General features: G+C 44.3%; 1 long non-coding RNA gene across 1 annotated transcript in view; it reads left to right on the forward strand.

Annotated features, from left to right (window-relative positions):
• LOC116284461 (uncharacterized) overlaps positions 1-5,750 on the forward strand; it is a 319,987-nt gene extending 314,237 nt beyond the window's left edge. The window contains exon 7 of the long non-coding RNA XR_012062355.1: positions 5,307-5,750. This is a non-coding gene — a long non-coding RNA (uncharacterized lncRNA). The remainder of the gene's footprint in view (positions 1-5,306) is intronic.
• Positions 5,751-7,467: the final 1,717 nt, after the last annotated feature.

Below are 7,467 nucleotides of genomic sequence, written 5' to 3' on the forward strand. Positions count from 1 at the left end.
GGGGGGATGGGGCAGGGGGCAGTGTCTGTTTAACCAACTGGCACAGATATATTTCAACATTTCACAGCTGTACCCAGGCCCTCCTATGGAATAACAGCCCTGGATCTTCCTACTTTTTTTTTTTTTATTACTATTTTAATTACAGCTTAGCCAGGGGCAACAAATATAAAAATGAAAACCAAAATATGTATCAGTGTCTCTTGGATGGAATCTGGCCTGAAGTCTCGCCTTGTTTAACCCATGGGTAATAATAATAATAAAAAAAAATACCTTCAAAATGAGGAGATTCAAAAGTCTGTTTCCTTTTAAAAACAGATCACAAGGCCTGGCATCCAGGGCCCCCAAGGCCCACAATTGCCACCTGGCGATAGTTGCTTGGAGCTGAGTGAAGGCTGCCCCCTGTATACAGGGTAGGCTCCCCAAGGTGACCCCTACTCGCCCTCTGTCGGCCCAGCCCTGAGGCCTGGTGTGGTGGCCATCCAGCCTGCTTTCTGGCCTCATTGTCAAACCTGAGTTCCCTGTGTCTATGTCTGTACACAGTGAAAAGCCAAAGAGGGGCGAGAGTGGCCTGTTTCAGGAAATACAGACAAGAGCACATCTGCTCATAGAACACTCTTCCTACTTATTCTTAATATCACAAAATTGCATGTGTGCCAAAATGACAGATCTGTCCTGCTTATTCACCTTGTCCCCTGCCTGTCTGCGGTGGGCGCTGAGTTTGTGCCCCATCACAGGTGGAGTTCCTGCGGCCCCCCTGCAGTGCAGCATGGTCGAGGCTGGGGGTGAGAATCTGCACCCCAACGTCTCATGCAGGCGCCCCAGGTGTAACATCTCGGAGCAGGGGCTGGCGGACTTTTTCTATAAAGGGCCGGATCGTAAATATGTGAGGCTCTGCGGACCGTACGCTCTCTGTCACAGCCCCTCAACCCGCCGTTGTGGTCTGTGAGCCGCCGTAGACAGTAGAGAATGAATGAGCCTGGCTGTGTTCCAAGAGCACACTTCATTTACACAGTAGGAGGCGGAGGGGCAGGATTGGGCCCCCAGGTCATACTTGCCGACCCCTCTAGAGGATAAAATGCGGTAGCTTGTGACAGTGCCCGGCACGTGGTGGTGCCTTGGCCCAAGCTCCCCAAAAGAAGGGCCTGAGACAGGCCTGGTGAGTGGTTTATTCAGCGGCAGGTCCCAGGAAACAGGGCTGAGACAGGGAGGGAGGGAGATTCCATACACAGATGCATTGATTTGGCCACAAGCAGAGCAACTGGAGACTTACTTCCCAGAACTCCCTGCCAGGCTGATGGAACACGTCTCAGACCTGCTCGATGAAGGGACATCCATTTATCAGATAGCTCCCATCCCCCACTGGCCAAGGCTTGTCCCATAAGTTCTCCACTGTCCTGCACCGCTGGGTTGTGTGTGGTACAGGGTGGGTTCTGCAGACTTCATAGAGTCAGAGGTGTCCAGGGATGGACGTGAAGGGCTTGAGGAAAGTGCTTAAGGTGAGGCACGGTGATGAGGTTGTGCTGGCAGAAACCTGCACAGGTGGGTTGTTGAGGAAGGGCCTAGGATTACGAGGTGAGGCCAAAAGGATTTGAAACAGTGGACAGGCAGGGTATGACTCAGTGAGCATTCACTTAACCTGAGACCAATCAGCATCTCAGTTCATCATTCTCAGGAGGGGACCTAAGGGGACAGCAGTGACTTCCAGGCTTGTTGTGCCCAGAAATGGTGATGAGCTACGAGGCTTGATCGAAATCTCTGGTGTAGGATCCACTTTTAAGGGTCTCAAAGCATTAGCTGATTAAAACAGTAGACATTTCTTGTTTCTTTTTCAATTTTGCTGTATCGTTTATTTACATAAATATCTATTAAGTGTGGATCATTGCAACAACCCTGGAATGACAGTAATTGTCCTTCCATTTTACAGATAAGACGTGAGCACAGAAAAGCGAAATCGCTTATACAATTTAACAAGTATTTCTTGACCTTTCATGTGCAGAGGGAGATTTAAATCCAGGCCTCGGACTCTAGCTTCTTGTTCTCCGTAGATTTGGAAGGGAATGAAGAGGCAATTTTCTTCAGCTTTTTACCCAATAAAATAATTCCCCCTGGAGCACCCCTGGTGTTGAGGAGAACAGTAACTCACCTGCCAGCTTACTTTTCTTTTAAAATGTATTTTGTGTCTGTTTACATGTTCTGTCAACGGGTTAGAACCAGTCTAGACACAGGAGAGGATGTTGAGGTAGCTGTCTGCACGGCCTGCGTGGGGGCCCGGGAGCGTGGCCGCCGTGTAAAGGAGCTCGGGTGCCGAAGGAAGGTGAAGGAGTGCGCAGGCCTCCGGTCTGACGTCTCGGGCTGTGGTCTGTCTGACGGGGCTGCGATCCCTTTGAAAGTCACCTGTGCTGGGTGTGGAAAAGTCCCCAAGAAGAGAGCTTTCCTGGAGTCACCCCACCGAGCCCTCCGAGCCACACTTAGCGTTAGACGGGGCAGCGAAGGGGCCGCTCCTGGGCGCTCTCTGAGCATCATCAGTGCCGGCCTTGCTGGAATGACTTGGCTCCTCGGTGTGCGCAGCTGTGGGGTCCCCAGGGAGTTGTCTGGCTACATGTGATTTTACATATCTGACAGCTAAATCAGAGATCCAAATGCCAGATCCGGCAGTCAGGAACATTATGTGGATTTGTGACACTCCCAAGGGGACTCCGGATCCATAAAGCAATGAATGGATTACAATGAGGCATAAATATAGCATTTTCATCTGTGACATATGTACCCGCTCTATTATTTCTCGCATTGTTCTGCGAAAGAAATGTGTACTCACTCTTTCAGGTCTGTTCTCAGAAATTAAAAGAAAAACAGAAAGAGCTTTAAGATAGAAAGAGGGGGGAGAGGCTCTTAATGCATCAGGAATAAACTAAGAACAAAATGGGAAAAGTGTGACATTCCATTGAGTTGATTTGCAACGAGGGGTCAACTCCAGGGTCCCACACGTCGTCAGGAAGCAGCAGTCCCGCTTGGACCAGTGTGTCAGCTGTGTCACCAATTAGCTGTGTGGCTCCGAGCAAATCACTCCATCTCTCTGGGCCTCGGTTTCCTCTTCTGTCCAGGGGACTGCAGAGTTCCGGGCACGTACTCTCATGCGATGGGCAAAATGGATCTGCTTTGTACTACAGGAAGAGCCTGTTAGAACTTTCTTTGAACTTTCAAGATTTCTAACTGTGTGATGTTTTTACAATACATGTTATATATTAGCATTGGTACATGTCTGTTCGTTTATAAGTGAATCAGTATGCATGTATTGAAAAGGTGTGCTGGAAATTACGGCTTGAAGTATGTGAACGAAAGTTTGGAGGCCACAGAGTTAACCCATCCTGGTCATTCCACTGATAATGGGAAGGCCCCTTCGGGTCTAACTGTCCACGATTCTGTGTATTTGAGGAGCAGCCGTGGTTGCCATCTTAAGAGTCGCCCATGAAGGCTGAGTGCATCAGCTGTCCAGGGAAAAGAGTTCATACCCATTTGTGTCAGGCCGCAGGTATGTGGGCTCAGAAACCACAAGATGGAATTAACGGACCCCTTAGAACTGTGCCTTCCGTGGTCAAGGGCAGCGCTGCTCTATCTTTGCAAATAATTTAAAATCTCTCCTATTGCTTCACACTTTATAGTGCACAAAACAATTAGAAAAGACAATTTTATGTGTCTATCCTGAGAGACAGGGGAGGAAAGATATTCAGAAAGGCTGAATGACTTCCCCATGGCCACCCAGCCAGTGTGTGACTGTCACCTTCCAAACCCTCCATTTCCAGGTAGGGACTCCAGGGCTCTTTGCACATATAACCAAGTGTAAACGTGCTCCCTGGACCCAGGGAGAATGCAGTGACAGTGGGTGAGCAGGCTAGTGTAACTGCAAACCCCAGCTATTAAAAAAAAAAAAAAGGACCCAGAGCTTGGGGCCCAGTGTTGGCAGATCAGTAGCGTCATGCTTGTGTACACAAGACCTCACATTATTCAGGGAGGCCCGGCAGAGAGCAAAAGGCAGATGCCTGGGCTCCTCGCGCCACCAGCTGTCATGGCTTGCTCTGCTGCAGTTCCTGACAAGTGCTGTTGTGACAGTCTCTATACACACAGTTGCAGGGAGCAGCTGGGTGGGACAGGAGCAAAAAGCCGTGTTTACAGAGGTGTGAGGGAACAAAGAACACATATATACTTAGACGAATGTAATTTTGAGGAGGCCTTTGGTCCTGCCAGGTGTGTTAGCACTAGAGGATGCCAGGTATGGCCGCACCCCTGAACTGGCCACACCCTTGGAACTGGGACCTGACACCTGGGGAGACACTTTCCCCATTGCTCTTCTTCCTTAAATCATGAATTATGACCCCCAGAAACATTTTATCCCTTTTAACCTCAAGTGGCACCACTGTGGTAAAACATGTAGTGTTTTGCTAACCATGATGGTACTGATAGGCTTGTAAGAGAATTTAGGTGGTAATTTGTCTGTGTCCTCCTTCAGACTGCACATCCCTTAAAGGTAGAGATTCTGTCTTATTTATTTCCATATCCCTAGACTCTCCCCACAGAGTCTAATCCATCTAAGATATGCAGTATTTGTCTATGGAATGAATTGTAACCCACATGTCTCTGGGAAACCTCTCTTTTTGCCCTGCATTAGCCTTTCATCAGGACCCAGAATCTCCTAAAATTCACTATAAAAGATTACTTTAATTAATATTTGCCATGATGCATATCGCCAATAAAGGATTACTATCAAAATATGTAAAGAAGGACTACCGATTGATAGAAGAAAGATAAATATCCAATTGAGAAATGGATAGACCAACAACTGAACAGGAAATTCACAATGAGGGGAACCCAAATGGTCCATGAAAATAAGAAAAGAAAGCTTTTTCTTCTAAGTAATCATGGAAATGCAAGTTCAAAGCACTGAGATACTATTTTACTCCCTTTAGAGTAACAAGCGTTTAAAAACTCTGTGCCATTGATTGGCACCACTGTGGAGCAGTGGATCTCTTACCTTGTTGGTATGAGTATGAACTGGCACAACCACTTCAAAGAGCGTTTGGCACCATCAAGTAAATTCGAAATTGTACAAACCCAGCAGAAGTTCCTCTCCTACAATATATCCCAGCAGTTTTTCTCAACCATTTATTCAGAGAATTAAGCTCTAATGTTCTCAGGCATCATTGTATGGAATGAATTAACTACTTATTTGAGACTCTAGAGTGGTGCTGGTTATATGTCATCCATGGGAGCTTGAGAGTTACTCTGATTATCTTCTCTGTTCTGCTGTTCAGAGGAGGAGCCCTGGTTGAGAAAGGCTGTCCATGTGGCAGGTACACAAGAAGACATGAAGACTGTCCTAACAGCATTGTTTGTAAAACAAAAAATTCCCAAACAACCAAAATGTCCATCAAGAAGAGAAAAACAATGTTCATAGCGCACTATTTACAATAGCCAAGACATGGAAACAGCCTAAATGTCCATCAACAGATGACTGGATAAAGAAGATGTGGTATATTTATACAATGGAATACTACTCAGCCATAAAAACTGACAACATAACGCCATTTGCAGCAACATGGATGCTCCTGGAGAATGTCATTCTAAGTGGAGTAAGCCAGAAAGAGAAAGAAAAATACCATATGAGATCGCTCATGTGTGGAATCTAAAAAACAAAAACAAGAACAACAACAACAAAAAAACAAAGAGTAAATACAAAACAGAAATAGACTAATAGACATAGAATACAAACTTGTGGTTGCCAAGGGGGCAGAGGGTGGGAAGGGAAAGATGGGTTTTCAAAATTGTAGAATATATAAACAAGATTATACTGTATAACACAGGGCAATATACACAAAATCTTATGGTAGCTCATAGAGAAAAAAATGTGACAATGAATATATATATGTTCATGTATAACTGAAAAATTGTGCTGAACACTGGAATTTGACACAACATTGTAAAATGATTATAAATCAATAAAAAATGTTTAAAAAAAAGAAGAGAAAAACATGGATCCTAGTATATTTCTGCAGTGGAATACTATACAACAGTAAAAAAGAGACAGTTTAGAACCACATTCATTAATTAATCAAGACAAAAATAAAAAACTTCATGGTGGATGAAGAATCAAATTTTGGTAAAATACAGAGTATGTCTCTATTTGAACGAAATTTAAAAATAGGCAACAAACCATTATCTATTGCTCGTATATACTTATATACATAATAAAAGTATAAAAAAAGTGTATGAGGAAGATAAATTCCAGAGTCAAATGAGTGGTTACCCTTTATATTATTCTTTATGATATATTATTATATGTAAAAATATGTAATTGTATATCAAATATATTTTATATAATAGGTTACACATAAATACATAATATAAAATATATAATACAGAATTGTTATATATTATTAATCTATTATATTATTCTTTGTATTATTCCCATATTTTTCTATATGTTAAAATAGGTGGTTTCAAGAATGCACCATGTTAAAAAATTAAGAAAAGTATATATACTACTTCCTAACCTCCTCCCTCAATCCATCTGCACTGAATGGTAATAAATGACTCCCCTTTCAGAAGAGAGAGGAAGTTATTTTTGAAATTATTTTAGACAGAACCTGATTATTTCACTCCCCAGTTCAGAAACGGATGCTGGTTTTTGAGTGCTGCTTAACAGAATCTACATTCCACAGTAAGGCATTTGAAGCTCTCCACAGGCTGGCTGCAGACCACTATAGAGGGAGCCCTTCAGCCTCTCGCCTTCACACACTTGACATTCCGTTCAGATTGGAGTATTTGCCATATTCCAGACATATGCGATGCTTTTCCATTTCATGCTTTTGCTGATCACATTTTCTTTTCCTGAGAACTCCTTCCCTCGTTCTTGCAATTGGACGTTATGTACCAAAGCCTTGATAGCATGCCTACTCTTTGACACAGCCACTCTCCTGGAAGGAAAACAGTTCAGGGTGTGCACAAAGATTTAGCTTAAGAACGTTTGCTGCAGCATTGTCTGTAATGTCAAAAAGTTAAAGATAATCTTAATGTCCAAGGAAAGTTCAAATGCACCCATTTCACATGGGACACTGCACAGAAGAGCACAGAGTCCCCCGTCAAGTCCCAGCTCCAGGCCGTCCTGGCCTGTTCCAGCTCTGAGATCGTGGCCTCTCTGTGCCCACATACGCTAGTGGGTAAACTGGTACCTCCTCCGCAGAGGTGTCAGGGGGATTAAATGTGTTGATATTTGTTAAATCACTTAGTATCTACCACACTGCAAATTTGTCTATGGACGTATGTCATCAGCAGGCTCTGGAAGTGATGGAATGTCATGGTCTGCTCTGGTGTCCTAAGCCCAGCGTGGTCCTTGCTTCTCAAAGCCAGCGTGGTACTTAGCACGATGAAGGACTTGTGACACGGGTGTTAAAGGCAAGGCTCAGTACTGTTGCA

The sequence above is a fragment of the Vicugna pacos genome, chromosome 20 (genome assembly GCF_048564905.1).
Source record: "Vicugna pacos chromosome 20, VicPac4, whole genome shotgun sequence".
Classification (NCBI taxonomy): domain Eukaryota; kingdom Metazoa; phylum Chordata; class Mammalia; order Artiodactyla; family Camelidae; genus Vicugna; species Vicugna pacos.